A 23224-nucleotide genomic window follows, 5' to 3' on the forward strand; every position below is an offset into this window, starting at 1 on the left:
CGGAGAATGTGAAAAGTGTTCATATGTAGTAAAAACCTGAGAAATCCGTCCGTTTTCGTCATTTGTTATCGAATCGACTTAAAGCCAGATCGTCATATTGGCCGCTCTTCTCTCTGAAACGGTTGTACTCATCGTCTTCAAAGCTATGTCGCGTGCTGCGGTATGCGGAGACACTAAAAGCACCATAGTAGAACACAGATGAAGCTTCTAAGTTGATGTAATAGCCAGTAAGAAGTAGTACAATTCAAGTTTAAGGTATCGATTATTGACCTCTTAGCTGGCTTTGATGACTTGGACATGAGCTAGGACCTTAAGATTCTGCACGAAAGGAGGACTAGCAGCCGAGTTGCACGGGAGAATGTGAAAAGTGTTCATATGTAGTAAAAACCTGAGAAATCCGTCCGTTTTCGTCATTTGTTATCGAATCGACTTAAAGCCAGATCGTCACATTGGCCGCTCTTCTCTCTGAAACGGTTGTACTTATCGCCTGCAAAGCTATGTCGCGTGATGCGGTATGCGGAGACACTAAAAGCACCATAGTAGAACACAGATGAAGCTTCTAAGTTGATGTAATAGCCAGTAAGAAGTAGTACAATTCAAGTTTTAGGTATCGATTATTGACTTTTCAGCTGGCTTTGGTGCCTTGGACATGAGCTAGGACCTTAAGATTCTGCATTAAAGGAGGACTAGCAGCCGAGTTGCACGGGAGAATGTGAAAAGTATTCATATGTAGTAAAAACCTGAGAAATCCGTCCGTTTTCGTCATTTGTTATCGAATCGACTTAAAGCCAGATCGTCACATTGGCCGCTCTTCTCTCTGAAACGGTTGTACTTATCGTCTTCAAAGCTATGTCGCGTGCTGCGGTATGCGGAGACACTAAAAGCACCATAGTAGAACACAGATGAAGCTTCTAAGTTGATGCAATAGCCAGTAAGAAGTACTACAATTCAAGTTTTAGGTATCGATTATTGATTTTTTAGATGGCTTTGGTGCCTTGGACAAGAGCTAGGACCTTAAGATTCTGCATCAAAAGGAGGACTAGCAGCCGAGTTGAAAGGGGCAATGTGATAAGTGTTCATATGTAGTAAAAACCTGAGAAATCCGTCCGTTTTCGTCATTTGTTATCGAATCGACTTAAAGCCAGATCGTCACATTGGCCACTCTTCTCTCAGAAACGGTTGTACTCATTGTCTGCAAAGTTATGTCGCGTGCTGCGGTATGCGGAGACACGAAAATCATCATAGTAGAACACAGATAAAGCTTCTAAGTTGATGTAATAGCCAGTAGGAAGTAGTACAATTCAAGTTTTAGGTATCGATTATTGACTTTTTGGCGGGCTTTGGTGCCTTGGACATGAGCTAGGACCTTAAGATTCAGCATGAAAGTAGGACTAGCAGCCGAGTTGCACGGGAGAATGTGAAAAGTGTTCAAATGTAGTAAAAATCTGAGAAATCCGTCCGTTTTCGTCATTTGTTATCGAATCGACTTAAAGCCAAATCGGCACATTGGCCGCTCTGCTCTCTGAAACGTTTGTACTTTTCGTCTGCAAAGCTATGTCGCGTACTGCGGTATTCGGAGACACTAAACGCACCATAGTAGAACACAGATGAAGCTTCTAAGATGATATAATAGCCTCTAAGAAATAGTACAATTCAAGTTTTAGGTATAGTTATTGACTTTTTAGCTGGCTTTGGTGCCTTGGACATGAGCTATGACCTTAAGATTCTGCATGAAAGGAAGACTAGCACTCGAGTTGCACGGGAGAATGTGAAAAGTGTTCATATGTAGTAAAAACCTCAGAAATCCGTCCGTTTTCGTCATTTGTTATCGAATCGACTTAAAGCCAGATCGTCACATTTGCCGTTCTTCTCTCTGAATCCGTTGTACTTATCGTCTGCAAAGCTATGTCGCGTGCTGCGGTATGCGGAGACACTAAAGGCACCATAGTAGAACACAGATGAAACTTCTAAGTTGATGTAATAGCCAGTAAGAAGTAGTACAATTCAAGTCTTAGGTATCGATTATTGACTTTTTAGCTGGCTTTGGTGCCTTGGACACGAGCTAGGACCTTAACATTCTGCATGAAAGGATTACTAGCAGCCGAGTTGCACGGGAGAATGTGAAAAGTGTTCATATGTAGTAAAAACCTGAGAAATCCGTCAGTTTTCGTCATTTGTTATCGAATCGACTTAAAGCCAGATCGTCACATTGGCCGCTCTTCTCTCTGAAACGGTTGTACTTATCGCCTGCAAAGCTATGTCGCGTGATGTGGTATGCGGAGACACTAAAAGCACCATAGTAGAACACAGATGAAGCTTCTAAGTTGATGTAATAGCCAGTAAGAAGTAGTACAATTCAAGTTTTAGGTATCGATTATTGACTTTTTAGCTAGCTTTGGTGCCTTGGACATGAGCTAGGACCTTAAGAATCTGCATGAAAGGAGGACTAGCAGCCGAGTTGCACGGGAGAATGTGAAAAGTATTCATATGTAGTAAAAACCTGAGAAATCCGTCCGTTTTCGTCATTTGTTATCGAATCGACTTAAAGCCAGATCGTCACATTGGCCGCTCTTCTCTCTGAAACGGTTGTACTTATCGTCTTCAAAGCTATGTCGCGTGCTGCGGTATGCGGAGACACTAAAAGCACCATAGTAGAACACAGATGAAGATTCTAAGTTGATGTAATAGCCAGTAAGAAGTAGTACAATTCAAGTTTTAGGTATCGATTATTGATTTTTTAGCTGGCTTTGGTGCCTTGGACATGAGCTAGGACCTTAAGATTCTGCATCAAAAGGCGGACTAGCAGCCGAGTTGCACGGGACAATGTGAAAAGTGTTCATATGTAGTAAAAACCTGAGAAATCCGTCCGTTTTCGTCATTTGTTACCGAATCGACTTAAAGCCAGATCGTCACATTGGCTGCTTTTCTCTCTGAAACGGTTGTACTTATCGTCTGGAAAGCTTTGTCGCGTGCTGCGGTATGCGGAGACACTAAAAGCACCATAGTAGAATACAGAAGAAGCTTCTAAGATGATGTAATAGCCAGTAAGAAGTAGTACAATTCAAGTTTTAGGTGTCGATTATTGACTTTTTAGCTGGCTTTGGTGCCTTGGACATGAGCTAGACCTTAAGATTCTGCATGAAAGGAGGACTAGCAGCCGTGTTGCAGGGGAGAATGTGAAAAGTGTTCATATGTAGTAAAAACCTGAGAAATCAGTCCGTTTTCGTCATTTGTTATCGAATCGACTTAAAGCCAGATCGTCACATTGGCCGCTCTTCTCTCTGAAACGGTTGTACTTATCGCCTTCAAAGCTATGTCGCGTGCTGCGGTATGCGGAGACACTAAAAGCACCATAGTAGAACACAGATGAAGCTTCTAAGTTGATGTAATAGTCAGTAAGAAGTAGTACAATTCAAGTTTTAGGTATCGATTATTGACCTCTTAGCTGGCTTTGATGACTTGGACATGAGCTAGGACCTTAAGATTCTGCACGAAAGGAGGACTAGCAGCCGAGTTGCACGGGAGAATGTGAAAAGTGTTCATATGTAGTAAAAACCTGAGAAATCCGTCCGTTTTCGTCATTTGTTATCGAATCGACTTAAAGCCATATCGTCACATTGGCCGCTCTTCTCTCTGAAACGGTTGTACTTATCGCCTGCAAAGCTATGTCGCGTGATGCGGTATGCGGAGACACTAAAAGCACCATAGTAGAACACAGATGAAGCTTCTAAGTTGATGTAATAGCCAGTAAGAAGTAGTACAATTCAAGTTTTAGGTATCGATTATTGATTTTTTAGATGGCTTTGGTGCCTTGGACAAGAGCTAGGACCTTAAGATTCTGCATCAAAAGGAGGACTAGCAGCCGAGTTGAAAGGGACAATGTGATAAGTGTTCATATGTAGTAAAAACCTGAGAAATCCGTCCGTTTTCGTCATTTGTTATCGAATCGACTTAAAGCCAGATCGTCACATTGGCTGATCTTCTCTCTGAAACGGTTGTACTTATCGTCTGGAAAGCTTTGTCGCGTGCTGCGGTATGCGGAGACACTAAAACACCATAGTAGAACACAGATGAAGCTTCTAAGATGATGTAATAGCCAGTAAGAAGTAGTACAATTCAAGTTTTAGGTATCGATTATTGACTTTTTAGCTGGCTTTGGTGCCTTGGACATGAGCTAGGACCTTAAGATTCTGCATGAAAGGAGGACTAGCAGCCGAGTTGCACGGGAGAATGTGAAAAGTGTTCAAATGTAGTAAAAACCTGAGAAATCCGTCCGTTTTCGTCATTTGTTATCGAATCGACTTAAAGCCAAATCGGCACATTGGCCGCTCTGCTCTCTGAAACGTTTGTACTTATCGTCTGCAAAGCTATGTCGCGTACTGCGGTATTCGGAGACACTAAACGCACCATAGTAGAACACAGATGAAGCTTCTAAGATGATATAATAGCCTCTAAGAAATAGTACAATTCAAGTTTTAGGTATAGTTATTGACTTTTTAGCTGGCTTTGGTGCCTTGGACATGAGCTATGACCTTAAGATTCTGCATGAAAGGAAGACTAGCACTCGAGTTGCACGGGAGAATGTGAAAAGTGTTCATATGTAGTAAAAACCTCAGAAATCCGTCCGTTTTCGTCATTTGTTATCGAATCGACTTAAAGCCAGATCGTCACATTTGCCGTTCTTCTCTCTGAATCCGTTGTACTTATCGTCTGCAAAGCTATGTCGCGTACTGCGGTATTCGGAGACACTAAAAGCACCATAGTAGAACACAGATGAAGCTTCTAAGTTGATGTAATAGCCAGTAAGAAGTAGTACAATTCAAGTTCTAGGTATCGATTATTGACTTTTTAGCTGGCTTTGGTGCCTTGGACATGAGCAAGGACCTTGAGATTCTGCATGAAAGGAGGACTACCAGCCGAGTTGCACGGGACAATGTGAAAAGAGTTCATATGTAGTAAAAACCTGAGAAATCCGTCCGTTTTCGTCATTTGTTATCGAATCGACTTAAAGCCAGATCATTACATTGGCCGCTCTTATCTCTGAAACGGTTGTACTTATTGTCTGCAAAGCTATGTCGCGTACTGCGGTATTCGGAGACACTAAAAACACCATAGTAGAACACAGATGAAGCTTCTAAGATGATATAATAGACAGTAAGAAGTAGTACAATTTAAGTTTTAGGTATCGGTTATTGAATTTTTAGCTGGCTTTGGTGCCTTGAACATGAGCTAGGAACCTAAGATTCTGTATGAAAGGAGGACTAGCAGCCCAGTTGCACGGGAGAATGTGAAAACTGTTCATATGTAGTAAAAACCAACCTGAGAAATCCGTCCGTTTTCGTCATTTGTTATCGAATCGACTTAAAGCCAGATCGTCACATTGGCCGCTCTTCTCTCTGAAACGGTTGTACTTATCGTCTTCAAAGCTATGATGCGTGCTGCGGTATGCGGAGACACTAAAAGCACCATAGCAGAACACAGATGAAGCTTCTATGATGATGTAATAGCCAGTAAGAAATAGTACAATTCAAGTTTTAGGTATCGATTATTGACTTTCTAGCTGGCTTTGGTGCCTTGGACATGAGCTAGGACCTTAAGATTCTGCATGAAAGGAGGACTAGCAGCCGCGTTGGATGGGAGAATGTGAAAAGTGTTCATATGTAGTAAAAACCTGAGAAATCCGTCCGTTTTCGTCATTTGTTATCGAATCGACTTAAAGCCAGATGGTCACATTGGCCGCTCTTCTCTCTGAAACGGTTGTACTTATCGCCTGCAAAGCTATGTCGCGTGATGTGGTATGCGGAGACACTAAAAGCACCATAGTAGAACACAGATGAAGCTTCTAAGTTGATGTAATAGCCAGTAAGAAGTAGTACAATTCAAGTTTTAGGTATCGATTATTGACTTTTTAGCTAGCTTTGGTGCCTTGACATGAGCTAGGACCTTAAGAATCTGCATGAAAGGAGGACTAGCAGCCGAGTTGCACGGGAGAATGTGAAAAGTATTCATATGTAGTAAAAACCTGAGAAATCCGTCCGTTTTCGTCATTTGTTATCGAATCGACTTAAAGCCAGATCGTCACATTGGCCGCTCTTCTCTCTGAAACGGTTGTACTTATCGTCTTCAAAGCTATGTCGCGTGCTGCGGTATGCGGAGACACTAAAAGCACCATAGTAGAACACAGATGAAGATTCTAAGTTGATGTAATAGCCAGTAAGAAGTAGTACAATTCAAGTTTTAGGTATCGATTATTGATTTTTTAGCTGGCTTTGGTGCCTTGGACATGAGCTAGGACCTTAAGATTCTGCATCAAAAGGCGGACTAGCAGCCGAGTTGCACGGGACAATGTGAAAAGTGTTCATATGTAGTAAAAACCTGAGAAATCCGTCCGTTTTCGTCATTTGTTACCGAATCGACTTAAAGCCAGATCGTCACATTGGCTGCTTTTCTCTCTGAAACGGTTGTACTTATCGTCTGGAAAGCTTTGTCGCGTGCTGCGGTATGCGGAGACACTAAAAGCACCATAGTAGAACACAGAAGAAGCTTCTAAGATGATGTAATAGCCAGTAAGAAGTAGTACAATTCAAGTTTTAGGTGTCGATTATTGACTTTTTAGCTGGCTTTGGTGCCTTGGACATGAGCTAGACCTTAAGATTCTGCATGAAAGGAGGCCTAGCAGCCGTGTTGCAGGGGAGAATGTGAAAAGTGTTCATATGTAGTAAAAACCTGAGAAATCAGTCCGTTTTCGTCATTTGTTATCGAATCGAGTTAAAGCCAGATCGTCACATTGGCCGCTCTTCTCTCTGAAACGGTTGTACTTATCGCCTTCAAAGCTATGTCGCGTGCTGCGGTATGCGGAGACACTAAAAGCACCATAGTAGAACACAGATGAAGCTTCTAAGTTGATGTAATAGCCAGTAAGAAGTAGTACAATTCAAGTTTTAGGTATCGATTATTGACCTCTTAGCTGGCTTTGATGACTTGGACATGAGCTAGGACCTTAAGATTCTGCACGAAAGGAGGACTAGCAGCCGAGTTGCACGGGAGAATGTGAAAAGTGTTCATATGTAGTAAAAACCTGAGAAATCCGTCCGTTTTCGTCATTTGTTATCGAATCGACTTAAAGCCATATCGTCACATTGGCCGCTCTTCTCTCTGAAACGGTTGTACTTATCGCCTGCAAAGCTATGTCGCGTGATGCGGTATGCGGAGACACTAAAAGCACCATAGTAGAACACAGATGAAGCTTCTAAGTTGATGTAATAGCCAGTAAGAAGTAGTACAATTCAAGTTTTAGGTATCGATTATTGATTTTTTAGATGGCTTTGGTGCCTTGGACAAGAGCTAGGACCTTAAGATTCTGCATCAAAAGGAGGACTAGCAGCCGAGTTGAAAGGGACAATGTGATAAGTGTTCATATGTAGTAAAAACCTCAGAAATCCGTCCGTTTTCGTCATTTGTTATCGAATCGACTTAAAGCCAGATCGTCACATTTGCCGTTCTTCTCTCTGAATCCGTTGTACTTATCGTCTGCAAAGCTATGTCGCGTACTGCGGTATTCGGAGACACTAAAAGCACCATAGTAGAACACAGATGAAGCTTCTAAGTTGATGTAATAGCCAGTAAGAAGTAGTACAATTCAAGTTCTAGGTATCGATTATTGACTTTTTAGCTGGCTTTGGTGCCTTGGACATGAGCAAGGACCTTGAGATTCTGCATGAAAGGAGGACTACCAGCCGAGTTGCACGGGACAATGTGAAAAGAGTTCATATGTAGTAAAAACCTGAGAAATCCGTCCGTTTTCGTCATTTGTTATCGAATCGACTTAAAGCCAGATCATTACATTGGCCGCTCTTATCTCTGAAACGGTTGTACTTATTGTCTGCAAAGCTATGTCGCGTACTGCGGTATTCGGAGACACTAAAAACACCATAGTAGAACACAGATGAAGCTTCTAAGATGATATAATAGACAGTAAGAAGTAGTACAATTTAAGTTTTAGGTATCGGTTATTGAATTTTTAGCTGGCTTTGGTGCCTTGAACATGAGCTAGGAACCTAAGATTCTGTATGAAAGGAGGACTAGCAGCCCAGTTGCACGGGAGAATGTGAAAACTGTTCATATGTAGTAAAAACCAACCTGAGAAATCCGTCCGTTTTCGTCATTTGTTATCGAATCGACTTAAAGCCAGATCGTCACATTGGCCGCTCTTCTCTCTGAAACGGTTGTACTTATCGTCTTCAAAGCTATGATGCGTGCTGCGGTATGCGGAGACACTAAAAGCACCATAGCAGAACACAGATGAAGCTTCTATGATGATGTAATAGCCAGTAAGAAATAGTACAATTCAAGTTTTAGGTATCGATTATTGACTTTCTAGCTGGCTTTGGTGCCTTGGACATGAGCTAGGACCTTAAGATTCTGCATGAAAGGAGGACTAGCAGCCGCGTTGGATGGGAGAATGTGAAAAGTGTTCATATGTAGTAAAAACCTGAGAAATCCGTCCGTTTTCGTCATTTGTTATCGAATCGACTTAAAGCCAGATGGTCACATTGGCCGCTCTTCTCTCTGAAACGGTTGTACTTATCGCCTGCAAAGCTATGTCGCGTGATGTGGTATGCGGAGACACTAAAAGCACCATAGTAGAACACAGATGAAGCTTCTAAGTTGATGTAATAGCCAGTAAGAAGTAGTACAATTCAAGTTTTAGGTATCGATTATTGACTTTTTAGCTAGCTTTGGTGCCTTGACATGAGCTAGGACCTTAAGAATCTGCATGAAAGGAGGACTAGCAGCCGAGTTGCACGGGAGAATGTGAAAAGTATTCATATGTAGTAAAAACCTGAGAAATCCGTCCGTTTTCGTCATTTGTTATCGAATCGACTTAAAGCCAGATCGTCACATTGGCCGCTCTTCTCTCTGAAACGGTTGTACTTATCGTCTTCAAAGCTATGTCGCGTGCTGCGGTATGCGGAGACACTAAAAGCACCATAGTAGAACACAGATGAAGATTCTAAGTTGATGTAATAGCCAGTAAGAAGTAGTACAATTCAAGTTTTAGGTATCGATTATTGATTTTTTAGCTGGCTTTGGTGCCTTGGACATGAGCTAGGACCTTAAGATTCTGCATCAAAAGGCGGACTAGCAGCCGAGTTGCACGGGACAATGTGAAAAGTGTTCATATGTAGTAAAAACCTGAGAAATCCGTCCGTTTTCGTCATTTGTTACCGAATCGACTTAAAGCCAGATCGTCACATTGGCTGCTTTTCTCTCTGAAACGGTTGTACTTATCGTCTGGAAAGCTTTGTCGCGTGCTGCGGTATGCGGAGACACTAAAAGCACCATAGTAGAACACAGAAGAAGCTTCTAAGATGATGTAATAGCCAGTAAGAAGTAGTACAATTCAAGTTTTAGGTGTCGATTATTGACTTTTTAGCTGGCTTTGGTGCCTTGGACATGAGCTAGACCTTAAGATTCTGCATGAAAGGAGGCCTAGCAGCCGTGTTGCAGGGGAGAATGTGAAAAGTGTTCATATGTAGTAAAAACCTGAGAAATCAGTCCGTTTTCGTCATTTGTTATCGAATCGAGTTAAAGCCAGATCGTCACATTGGCCGCTCTTCTCTCTGAAACGGTTGTACTTATCGCCTTCAAAGCTATGTCGCGTGATGCGGTATGCGGAGACACTAAAAGCACCATAGTAGAACACAGATGAAGCTTCTAAGTTGATGTAATAGCCAGTAAGAAGTAGTACAATTCAAGTTTTAGGTATCGATTATTGACCTCTTAGCTGGCTTTGATGACTTGGACATGAGCTAGGACCTTAAGATTCTGCACGAAAGGAGGACTAGCAGCCGAGTTGCACGGGAGAATGTGAAAAGTGTTCATATGTAGTAAAAACCTGAGAAATCCGTCCGTTTTCGTCATTTGTTATCGAATCGACTTAAAGCCATATCGTCACATTGGCCGCTCTTCTCTCTGAAACGGTTGTACTTATCGCCTGCAAAGCTATGTCGCGTGATGCGGTATGCGGAGACACTAAAAGCACCATAGTAGAACACAGATGAAGCTTCTAAGTTGATGTAATAGCCAGTAAGAAGTAGTACAATTCAAGTTTTAGGTATCGATTATTGATTTTTTAGATGGCTTTGGTGCCTTGGACAAGAGCTAGGACCTTAAGATTCTGCATCAAAAGGAGGACTAGCAGCCGAGTTGAAAGGGACAATGTGATAAGTGTTCATATGTAGTAAAAACCTGAGAAATCCGTCCGTTTTCGTCATTTGTTATCGAATCGACTTAAAGCCAGATCGTCACATTGGCTGATCTTCTATCTGAAACGGTTGTACTTATCGTCTGGAAAGCTTTGTCGCGTGCTGCGGTATGCGGAGACACTAAAACACCATAGTAGAACACAGATGAAGCTTCTAAGATGATGTAATAGCCAGTAAGAAGTAGTACAATTCAAGTTATAGGTATCGATTATTGACTTTTTAGCTGGCTTTGGTGCCTTGGACATGAGCTAGGACCTTAAGATTCTGCATGAAAGGAGGACTAGCAGCCGAGTTGCACGGGAGAATGTGAAAAGTGTTCAAATGTAGTAAAAACCTGAGAAATCCGTCCGTTTTCGTCATTTGTTATCGAATCGACTTAAAGCCAAATCGGCACATTGGCCGCTCTGCTCTCTGAAACGTTTGTACTTATCGTCTGCAAAGCTATGTCGCGTACTGCGGTATTCGGAGACACTAAACGCACCATTGTAGAACACAGATGAAGCTTCTAAGATGATATAATAGCCTCTAAGAAATAGTACAATTCAAGTTTTAGGTATAGTTATTGACTTTTTAGCTGGCTTTGGTGCCTTGGACATGAGCTATGACCTTAAGATTCTGCATGAAAGGAAGACTAGCACTCGAGTTGCACGGGAGAATGTGAAAAGTGTTCATATGTAGTAAAAACCTCAGAAATCCGTCCGTTTTCGTCATTTGTTATCAAATCGACTTAAAGCCAGATCGTCACATTGGCCGCTCTTCTCTCTGAAACGGTTGTACTTATCGTCTGCAAAGCTATGTCGCGTGCTGCGGTATGCGGAGACAGTAAAATCAACATAGTAGAACACAGATGAAGCTTCTAAGTTGATGTAATAGCCAGTAAGAAGTAGTACAATTCAAGTTTTAGGTATCGATTATTGACCTCTTAGCTGGCTTTGGTGCCTTGGACATGAGCTAGGACCTTAAGATTCTGCACGAAAGGAGGACTAGCAGCCGAGTTGCACGGGAGAATGTGAAAGGTGTTCATATGTAGTAAAAACCTGAGAAATCCGTCCGTTTTCGTCATTTGTTATCGAATCGACTTAAAGCCAGATCGTCACATTGGCCGCTCTTCTCTCTGAAACGGTTCTACTTATCGTCTGCAAAGCTATGTCGCGTGATGCGGTATGCGGAGACACTAAAAGCACCATAGTAGAACACAGATGAAGCTTCTAAGTTGATGTAATAGATAGTAAGATGTAGTACAATTCAAGTTTTAGGTACTGATTATTTACTTTTAGCTGGCTTTGGTGCCTTGGACATGAGCTAGGACCTTAAGATTCTGCATGAAAGGAGGACTAGCAGCCGAGGTGCACGGGAGAATGTGAAAAGTGTTCATATGTAGTAAAAACCTGAGAAATCCGTCCGTTTTCGTCATTTGTTATCGAATCGACTTAAAGCCAGATCGTCACATTGGCCGCTCTTCTCTCTGAAAGGGTTGTACTTATCGCCTGCAAAGCTATGTCGCGTGATGTGGTATGCGGAGACACTAAAAGCACCATAGCAGAACACAGATGAAGCATCTAAGTTGATGTAATAGCCAGTAAGAAGTAGTACAATTCAAGTTTTAGGTATCGATTATTGACTTTTTAGCCAGCTTTGGTGCCTTGGACATGAGCTAGGACCTTAAGAATCTGCATGAAAGGAGGACTAGCAGCCGAGTTGCACGGGAGAATGTGAAAAGTATTCATATGTAGTAAAAACCTGAGAAATCCGTCCGTTTTCGTCATTTGTTATCGAATCGACTTAAAGCCAGATCGTCACATTGGCCGCTCTTCTCTCTGAAACGGTTGTACTTATCGTCTTCAAAGCTATGTCGCGTGCTGCGGTATGCGGAGACACTAAAAGCACCATAGTAGAACACAGATGAAGATTCTAAGTTGATGTAATAGCCAGTAAGAAGTAGTACAATTCAAGTTTTAGGTATCGATTATTGATTTTTTAGCTGGCTTTGGTGCCTTGGACATGAGCTAGGACCTTAAGATTCTGCATCAAAAGGCGGACTAGCAGCCGAGTTGCACGGGACAATGTGAAAAGTGTTCATATGTAGTAAAAACCTGAGAAATCCGTCCGTTTTCGTCATTTGTTACCGAATCGACTTAAAGCCAGATCGTCACATTGGCTGCTTTTCTCTCTGAAACGGTTGTACTTATCGTCTGGAAAGCTTTGTCGCGTGCTGCGGTATGCGGAGACACTAAAAGCACCATAGTAGAACACAGAAGAAGCTTCTAAGATGATGTAATAGCCAGTAAGAAGTAGTACAATTCAAGTTTTAGGTATCGATTATTGACTTTTTAGCTGGCTTTGGTGCCTTGGACATGAGCTAGACCTTAAGATTCTGCATGAAAGGAGGACTAGCAGCCGTGTTGCAGGGGAGAATGTGAAAAGTGTTCATATGTAGTAAAAACCTGAGAAATCCGTCCGTTTTCGTCATTTGTTATCGAATCGACTTAAAGCCAGATCGTCACATTGGCCGCTCTTCTCTCTGAAACGGTTGTACTTATCGTCTTCAAAGCTATGTCGCGTGCTGCGGTATGCGGAGACACTAAAAGCACCATAGTAGAACACAGATGAAGCTTCTAAGTTGATGTAATAGCCAGTAAGAAGTAGTACAATTCAAGTTTTAGGTATCGATTATTGACCTCTTAGCTGGCTTTGATGACTTGGACATGAGCTAGGACCTTAAGATTCTGCACGAAAGGAGGACTAGCAGCCGAGTTGCACGGGAGAATGTGAAAAGTGTTCATATGCAGTAAAAACCTGAGAAATCCGTCCGTTTTCGTCATTTGTTATCGAATCGACTTAAAGCCATATCGTCACATTGGCCGCTCTTCTCTCTGAAACGGTTGTACTTATCGCCTGCAAAGCTATGTCGCGTGATGCGGTATGCGGAGACACTAAAAGCACCATAGTAGAACACAGATGAAGCTTCTAAGTTGATGTAATAGCCAGTAAGAAGTAGTACAATTCAAGTTTTAGGTATCGATTATTGACTTTTTAGCTGGCTTTGGTGCCTTGGACATGAACTAGGACCTTAAGATTCTGCATGAAAGGAGGACTAGCAGCCGAGTTGCACGGGAGAATGTGAAAAGTATTCATATGTAGTAAAAACCTGAGAAATCCGTCCGTTTGCGTCATTTGTTATCGAATCGACTTAAAGCCAGATCGTCACATTGGCCGCTCTTCTCTCTGAAACCGTTGTACTTATCGTCTGCAAAGCTATGTCGCGTGCTGCGATATGCGGAGACACTAAAAGCACCATAGTAGAACACAGATGAAGCTTCTAAGTTGATGTAATAGCCAGTAAGAAGTAGTACAATTCAAGTTTTAGATATTGATTATTGACTTTTTAGCTGGCTTTGGTGCCTTGGACAAGAGCTAGGACCTTACGATTCTGCATGAAAGGAGGACTAGCAGCCGAGTTGCACGGGAGAATGTGAAAAGTGTTTATATGTAGTAAAAACCTGATAAATCCGTCCGTTTTCGTCACTTGTTATCGAATCAACTTAAAGCCAAATCGTCACATTGGCCGCTCTGCTTTCTGAAACGGTTGTACTTATCTTCTGCAAAACTATGTCGCGTGCTGCGGTATGCGGAGAAACTAAAAGCACCGTAGTAGAACATAGATGAAGGTTCTAAGTTGATGTAATAGCCAGTAAGAAGTAGTCCAATTCAAGTTTTAGGTATCGATTATTGACTTTTTAGCTGGCTTTGGTGCCTTGGACATGAGCTAGGACCTTAAGATTCTGCATAAAAGGAGGACTAGCAGCCGAGTTGCACGGGAGAATGTGAAAAGTGTTCATATGTAGTAAAAACCTGAGAAATCCGTCCGTTTTCGTCATTTGTTATCGAATCGACTTAAAGCCAAATCGTCACATTGGCCGCTCTGCTCTCTGAAACGGTTGTACTTATCGTCTGCAAAGCTATGTCGCGTACTGCGGTATTCGGAGACACTAAACGTACCATAATAGAACACTGATGAAGCTTCTAAGTTGATGTAATAGCCAGTAAGAAGTAGTACAATTCAAGTTTTAGGTATCGATTATTGATTTTTTAGCTGGCTTTGGTGCCTTGGACATGAGCTAGGATCTTAAGATTCTGCATCAAAAGGAGGACTAGCAGCCGAGTTGCACGGGACAATGTGAAAAGTGTTCATACGTAGTAAAAACCTAAGAAATCCGTCCGTTTTCGTCATTTGTTATCGAATCGACTTAAAGCCAGGTCGTCACATTGGCCGCTCTTCTCTCTGAAACGGTTGTACTTATCGTCTGCAAAGCTATGTCGCGTGCTGCGGTATGCGGAGACAGTAAAATCAACATAGTAGAACACAGATGAAGCTTCTAAGTTGATGTAATAGCCAGTAAGAAGTAGTACAATTCAAGTTTTAGGTATCGATTATTGACCTCTTAGCTGGCTTTGGTGCCTTGGACATGAGCTAGGACCTTAAGATTCTGCACGAAAGGAGGACTGGCAGCCGAGTTGCACGGGAGAATGTGAAAGGTGTTCATATGTAGTAAAAACCTGAGAAATCCGTCCGTTTTCGTCATTTGTTATCGAATCGACTTAAAGCCAGATCGTCACATTGGCCGCTCTTCTCTCTGAAACGGTTCTACTTATCGTCTGCTAAGCTATGTCGCGTGCTGCGGTATGCGGAGACACTAAAAGCACCATAGTAGAACACAGATGAAGCTTCTAAGTTGATGTAATAGATATTAAGATGTAGTACAATTCAAGTTTTAGGTACTGATTATTTACTTTTTAGCTGGCTTTGGTGCCTTGGACATGAGCTAGGACCTTAAGATTCTGCATCAAAAGGTGGACTAGCAGCCGAGTTGCACGGGAGAATGTGAAAAGTGTTCATATGTAGTAAAAACCTGAGAAACCCGTCCGTTTTCGTCATTTGTTATCGAATCGACTTAAAGCCAGATCGTCACATTGGCCGCTCTTCTCTCTGAAACGGTTGTACTTATCGTCTTCAAAGCTATGTCGCGTGCTGCGGTATGCGGAGACACTAAAAGCACCATAGTAGAACACAGATGAAGCTTCTAAGTTGATGTAATAGCCAGTAAGAAGTAGTACAATTCAAGTTTTAGGTATCGATTATTGATTTTTTAGGTGGCTTTGATGCCTTGGACATGAGCTAGGACCTTAAGATTCTGCATCAAAAGGAGGACTAGCAGCCGAGTTGCACGGGAGAATGTGAAAAGTGTTCATATGTAGTAAAAACCTGAGAAATCCGTCCGTTTTCGTCATTTGTTATTAAATCGACTTAAAGCCAGATCGTCATATTGGCCGCTCTTCTCTCTGAAACGATTGTACTTATCGTCTGCAAAGCTATGTCGCGTGCTGCGGTATGCGGAGACACAAAAAGCACCATAGTAGAACACAGAAGAAGCTTCTAAGATGATGTAATAGCCAGTAAGAAGTAGTACAATTCAAGTTTTAGGTATCGATTATTGACTTTTTAGCTGGTTTTGGTGCCTTGGACATGAGCTAGGACCTTAAGATTCTGCATGAAAGGAGGACTAGCAGCCGAGTTGCACGGGAGAATGTGAAAAGTGTTCATATGTAGTAAAAACCTGAGAAATCCGTTCGTTTTTTCATTTGTTATCGAATCGACTTAAAGCCAGATCGTCACATTGTCCGCTCTTCTCTGTGAAACGGTTGTACTTATCGCCTGCAAAGCTATGTCGCGTGATGCGGTATGCGGAGACACTAAAAGCACCATAGTAGAACACAGATGAAGCTTCTAAGTTGATGTAATAGCCAGTATGAAGTAGTACAATTCAAGTTTTAGGTATCGATTATTGACTTTTTAGCTGGCTTTGGTGCCTTGGACATGAGCTAGGACCTTAAGATTCTGCATTAAAGGAGGACTAGCAGCCGAGTTGCACGGGAGAATGTGAAAAGTATTCATATGTTGTAAAAACCTGAGAAATCCGTCCGTTTTCGTCATTTGTTATCGAATCGACTTAAAGCCAGATCTTCACATTGGCCGCTCTTCTCTCTGAAACGGTTGTACTTATCGTCTTCAAAGCTATGTCGCGTGCTGCGGTATGCGGAGACACTAAAAGCACCATAGTAGAACACAGATGAAGCTTCTAAGTTGATGTAATAGCCAGTAAGAAGTAGTACAATTCAAGTTTTAGGTATCGATTATTGATTTTTTAGCTGGCTTTGGTGCCTTGGACAAGAGCTAGGACCTTAAGATTCTGCATCAAAAGGAGGACTAGCAGCCGAGTTGCAAGGGACAATGTGAAAAGTGTTCATATGTAGTAAAAACCTGAGAAATCCGTCCGTTTTCGTCATTTGTTATCGAATCGACTTAAAGCCAGATCGTCACATTGGCTGCTCTTCTCTCTGAAACGGTTGTACTTATCGTCTGGAAAGCTTTGTCGCGTGCTGCGGTATGCGGAGACACTAAAAGCACCATAGTAGAACACAGAAGAAGCTTCTAAGATGATGTAATAGCCAGTAAGAAGTAGTACAATTCAAGTTATAGGTGTCGATTATTGACTTTTTAGCTGGCTTTGGTGCCTTGGACATGAGCTAGATCTTAAGATTCTGCATGAAAGGAGGACTAGCAGCCGTGTTGCAGGGGAGAATGTGAAAAGTGTTCATATGTAGTAAAAACCTGAGAAATCCGTCCGTTTTCGTCATTTGTTATCGAATCGACTTAAAGCCAGATCGTCACATTGGCCGCTCTTCTCTCTGAAACGGTTGTACTTATCGCCTTCAAAGCTATGTCGCGTGCTGCGGTATGCGGAGACACTAAAAGCACCATAGTAGAACACAGATGAAGCTTCTAAGTTGATGTAATAGCCAGTAAGAAGTAGTACAATTCAAGTTTAAGTATCGATTATTGACCTCTTAGCTGGCTTTGGTGCCTTGGACATGAGCTAGGACCTTAAATTCTGCACGAAAGGAGGACTAGCAGCCGAGTTGCACGGGAGAATGTGAAAAGTGTTCATATGTAGTAAAAACCTGAGAAATCCGTCCGTTTTCGTCATTTGTTATCGAATCGACTTAAAGCCAGATCGTCACATTGGCCGCTCTTCTCTCTGAAACGGTTGTACTTATCGCCTGCAAAGCTATGTCGCGTGATGCGGTATGCGGAGACACTAAAAGCACCATAGTAGAACACAGATGAAGCTTCTAAGTTGATGTAATAGCCAGTAAGAAGTAGTACAATTCAAGTTTTAGGTATCGATTATTGACTTTTTAGCTGGCTTTGATGCCTTGGACATGAGCTAGGACCTTAAGATTCTGCATTAAAGGAGGACTAGCAGCCGAGTTGCACGGGAGAATGTGAAAAGTATTCATATGTAGTAAAAACCTGAGAAATCCGTCCGTTTTCGTCATTTGTTATCGAATCGACTTAAAGCCAGATCGTCACATTGGCCGCTCTTCTCTCTGAAACGGTTGTACTTATCGTCTTCAAAGCTATGTCGCGTGCTGCGGTATGCGGAGACACTAAAAGCACCATAGTAGAACACAGATGAAGCTTCTAAGTTGATGCAATAGCCAGTAAGAAGTAGTACAGTTCAAGTTTTAGGTATCGATTATTGATTTTTTAGATGGCTTTGGTGCCTTGGACAAGAGCTAGGACCTTAAGATTCTGCATCAAAAGGAGGACTAGCAGCCGAGTTGCAAGGGACAATGTGAAAAGTGTTCATATGTAGTAAAAACCTGAGAAATCCGTCCGTTTTCGTCATTTGTTATCGAATCGACTTAAAGCCAGATCGTCACATTGGCTGCTCTTCTCTCTGAAACGGTTGTACTTATCGTCTGGAAAGCTTTGTCGCGTGCTGCGGTATGCGGAGACACTAAAAGCACCATAGTAGAACACAGATGAAGCTTCTAAGATGATGTAATAGCCAGTAAGAAGTAGTACAATTCAAGTTTTAGGTATCGATTATTGACTTTTTAGCTGGCTTTGGTGCCTTGGAGATGAGCTAGGACCTTAAGATTCTGCATGAAACGAGGACTAGCAGCCGAGTTGCAGGGGAGAATGTGAAAAGTGTTCATATGTAGTAAAAACCTGAGAAATCCGTCCGTTTTCGTCATTTGTTATCGAATCGACTTAAAGCCAGATCGTCACATTGGCCGCTCTTCTCTCTGAAACGGTTGTACTTATCGTCTTCAAAGCTATGATGCGTGCTGCGGTATGCGGAGACACTAAAAGCACCATAGCAGAACACAGATGAAGCTTCTATGATGATGTAATAGCCAGTAAGAAATAGTACAATTCAAGTTTTAGGTATCGATTATTGACTTTCTAGCTGGCTTTGGTGCCTTGGACATGAGCTAGACCTTAAGATTCTGCATGAAAGGAGGACTAGCAGCCGTGTTGCAGGGGAGAATGTGAAATGTGTTCATATGTAGTAAAAACCTGAGAAATCCGTCCGTTTTCGTCATTTGTTATCGAATCGACTTAAAGCCAGATCGTCACATTGGCCACCCTTCTCTCTGAAACGGTTGTACTTATCGTCTTCAAAGCTATGTCGCGTGCTGCGGTATGCGGAGACACTAAAAGCACCATAGTAGAACACAGATGAAGCTTCTAAGTTGATGTAATAGCCAGTAAGAAGTAGTACAATTCAAGTTTTAGGTATCGATTATTGACCTCTTAGCTGACTTTGGTGCCTTGGACATGAGCTAGGACCTTAAGATTCAGCACGAAAGGAGGACTAGCAGCCGAGTTGCACGGGTGAAATGTGTTCATATGTAGTAGAAACCTGAGAAATCCGTCCGTTTTCGTCATTTGTTATCGAATCGACTTAAAGCCCGATCGTCACATTGGCCGCTCTTCTCTCTGAAACGGTTGTACTTATCGCCTGCAAAGCTATGTCGCGTGATGCGGTATGCGGAGACACTAAAAGCACCATAGTAGAACACAGATGAAGCTTCTAAGTTGATGTAATAGCCAGTAAGAAGTAGTACAATTCAAGTTTTAGGTATCGATTATTGACTTTTTAGCTGGCTTTGGTGCCTTGGACATGAGCTAGGACCTTAAGATTCTGCATTAAAGGAGGACTAGCAGCCGAGTTGCACGGGAGAATGTGAAAAGTATTCATATGTAGTAAAAACCTGAGAAATCCGTCCGTTTTCGTCATTTGTTATCGAATCGACTTAAAGCCAGATCGTCACATTGGCCGCTCTTCTCTCTGAAACGGTTGTATTTATCGTCTTCAAAGCTATGTCGCGTGCTGCGGTATGCGGAGACACTAAAAGCACCGTAGTAGAACACAGATGAAGCTTCTAAGTTGATGCAATAGCCAGTAAGAAGTAGTACAATTCAAGTTTTAGGTATCGATTATTGATTTTTTAGATGGCTTTGGTGCCTTGGACAAGAGCTAGGACCTTAAGATTCTGCATCAAAAGGAGGACTAGCAGCCGAGTTGCACGGGAGAATGTGAAAAGTGTTCATATGTAGTAAAAACCTGAGACATCCGTCCGTTTTCGTCTTTTGTTATCGAATCGACTTAAAGCCAGATCGTCACATTGGCTGATCTTCTCTCTGAAACGGTTGTACTTATCGTCTGGAAAGCTTTGTCGCGTGCTGCGGTATGCGGAGACACTAAAAGCACCATAGTAGAACACAGATGAAGCTTCTAAGATGATGTAATAGCCAGTAAGAAGTAGTACAATTCAAGTTTTAGGTATCGATTATTGACTTTTTAGCTGGCTTTGGTGCCTTGGACATGAGCTAGGACCTTAAGATTCTGCATGAAAGGAGGACTAGCAGCCGAGTTGCAGGGGAGAATGTGAAAAGTGTTCATATGTAGTAAAAACCTGAGAAATCCGTCCGTTTTCGTCATTTGTTATCGAATCGACTTAAAGCCAGATCGTCACATTGGCCACCCTTCTCTCTGAAACGGTTGTACTTGTCGTCTTCAAAGCTATGTCGCGTGCTGCGGTATGCGGAGACACTAAAAGCACCATAGTAGAACACAGATGAAGCTTCTAAGTTGATGTAATAGCCAGTAAGATGTAGTACAATTCAAGTTTTAGGTATCGATTATTGACCTCTTAGCTGACTTTGGTGCCTTGGACATGAGCTAGGACCTTAAGATTCAGCACGAAAGGAGGACTAGCAGCCGAGTTGCACGGGAGAATGTGAAATGTGTTCATATGTAGTAGAAACCTGAGAAATCCGTCCGTTTTCGTCATTTGTTATCGAATCGACTTAAAGCCCGATCGTCACATTGGCCGCTCTTCTCTCTGAAACGGTTGTACTTATCGCCTGCAAAGCTATGTCGCGTGATGCGGTATGCGGAGACACTAAAAGCACCATAGTAGAACACAGATGAAGCTTCTAAGTTGATGTAATAGCCAGTAAGAAGTAGTACAATTCAAGTTTTAGGTATCGATTATTGACTTTTTAGCTGGCTTTGGTGCCTTGGACATGAGCTAGGACCTTAAGATTCTGCATTAAAGGAGGACTAGCAGCCGAGTTGCACGGGAGAATGTGAAAAGTATTCATATGTAGTAAAAACCTGAGAAATCCGTCCGTTTTCGTCATTTGTTATCGAATCGACTTAAAGCCAGATCGTCACATTGGCCGCTCTTCTCTCTGAAACGGTTGTACTTATCGTCTTCAAAGCTATGTCGCGTGCTGCGGTATGCGGAGACACTAAAAGCACCATAGTAGAACACAGATGAAGCTTCTAAGTTGATGCAATAGCCAGTAAGAAGTAGTACAATTCAAGTTTTAGGTATCGATTATTGATTTTTTAGATGGCTTTGGTGCCTTGGACAAGAGCTAGGACCTTAAGATTCTGCATCAAAAGGAGGACTAGCAGCCGAGTTGAAAGGGACAATGTGAAAAGTGTTCATATGTAGTAAAAACCTGAGAAATCCGTCCGTTTTCGTCTTTTGTTATCGAATCGACTGAAAGCCAGATCGTCACATTGGCTGATCTTCTCTCTGAAACGGTTGTACTTATCGTCTGGAAAGCTTTGTCGCGTGCTGCGGTATGCGGAGACACTAAAAGCACCATAGTAGAACACAGATGAAGCTTCTAAGATGATGTAATAGCCAGTAAGAAGTAGTACAATTCAAGTTTTAGGTATCGATTATTGACTTTTTAGCTGGCTTTGGTGCCTTGGACATGAGCTAGGACCTTAAGATTCTGCATGAAAGGAGGACTAGCAGCCGAGTTGCAGGGGAGAATGTGAAAAGTGTTCATATGTAGTAAAAACCTGAGAAATCCGTCCGTTTTCGTCATTTGTTATCGAATCGACTTAAAGCCAGATCGTCACATTGGCCGCTCTTCTCTCTGAAACGGTTGTACTTATCGTGTGCAAAGCTATGTCGCGTGCTGCAGTATGCGGAGACAGTAAAATCAACATAGTAGAACACAGATGAAGCTTTCAAGTTGATGCAATAGACAATAAGAAGTAGTACAATTCAAGTTTTAGGTATGGATTATTGAATTTTTAGCTGGCTTTGGTGCCTTGGGCATGAGCTAGGACCTTAAGATTCTGTATGAAAGGAGGACTAGCAGCCGAGTTGCACGGGAGAATGTGAAAGGAGTTCATATGTAGTAAAAACCTGAGAAATCCGTCCGTTTTCGTCATTTGTTATCGAATCGACTTAAAGCCAGATCGTCACATTGACCGCTCTTCTCTCTGAAACGGTTCTACTTATCGTCTGCAAAGCTATGATGCGTGCTGCGGTATGCGGAGACACTAAAAGCACCATAGCAGAACACAGATGAAGCTTCTATGATGATGTAATAGCCAGTAAGAAATAGTACAATTCAAGTTTTAGGTATCGATTATTGACTTTCTAGCTGGCTTTGGTGCCTTGGACATGAGCTAGGACCTTAAGATTCTGCATGAAAGGAGGACTAGCAGCCGCGTTGGATGGGAGAATGTGAAAAGTGTTCATATGTAGTAAAAACCTGAGAAATCCGTCCGTTTTCGTCATTTGTTATCGAATCGACTTAAAGCCAGATCGTCACATTGGCCGCTCTTCTCTCTGAAACGGTTGTACTTATCGCCTGCAAAGCTGTGTCGCGTGATGTGGTATGCGGAGACACTAAAAGCACCATAGTAGAACACAGATGAAGCTTCTAAGTTGATGTAATAGCCTGTAAGAAGTAGTACAATACAAGTTTTAGGTATCGATTATTGACTTTTTAGCTAGCTTTGGTGCCTTGGACATGAGCTAGGACCTTAAGAATCTGCATTAAAGGAGGACTAGCAGCCGAGTTGCACGGGAGAATGTGAAAAGTATTCATATGTAGTAAAAACCTGAGAAATCCGTCCGTTTTCGTCTTTTGTTATCGAATCGACTGAAAGCCAGATCGTCACATTGGCTGATCTTCTCTCTGAAACGGTTGTACTTATCGTCTGGAAAGCTTTGTCGCGTGCTGCGGTATGCGGAGACACTAAAAGCACCATAGTAGAACACAGATGAAGCTTCTAAGATGATGTAATAGCCAGTAAGAAGTAGTACAATTCAAGTTTTAGGTATCGATTATTGACTTTTTAGCTGGCTTTGGTGCCTTGGACATGAGCTAGGACCTTAAGATTCTGCATGAAAGGAGGACTAGCAGCCGAGTTGCAGGGGAGAATGTGAAAAGTGTTCATATGTAGTAAAAACCTGAGAAATCCGTCCGTTTTCGTCATTTGTTATCGAATCGACTTAAAGCCAGATCGTCACATTGGCCGCTCTTCTCTCTGAAACGGTTGTACTTATCGTGTGCAAAGCTATGTCGCGTGCTGCAGTATGCGGAGACAGTAAAATCAACATAGTAGAACACAGATGAAGCTTTCAAGTTGATGCAATAGACAATAAGAAGTAGTACAATTCAAGTTTTAGGTATGGATTATTGAATTTTTAGCTGGCTTTGGTGCCTTGGGCATGAGCTAGGACCTTAAGATTCTGTATGAAAGGAGGACTAGCAGCCG

The sequence above is a fragment of the Schistocerca gregaria genome, unplaced genomic scaffold, assembly GCF_023897955.1.
Source record: "Schistocerca gregaria isolate iqSchGreg1 unplaced genomic scaffold, iqSchGreg1.2 ptg000179l, whole genome shotgun sequence".
In the NCBI taxonomy this organism is placed as follows: domain Eukaryota; kingdom Metazoa; phylum Arthropoda; class Insecta; order Orthoptera; family Acrididae; genus Schistocerca; species Schistocerca gregaria.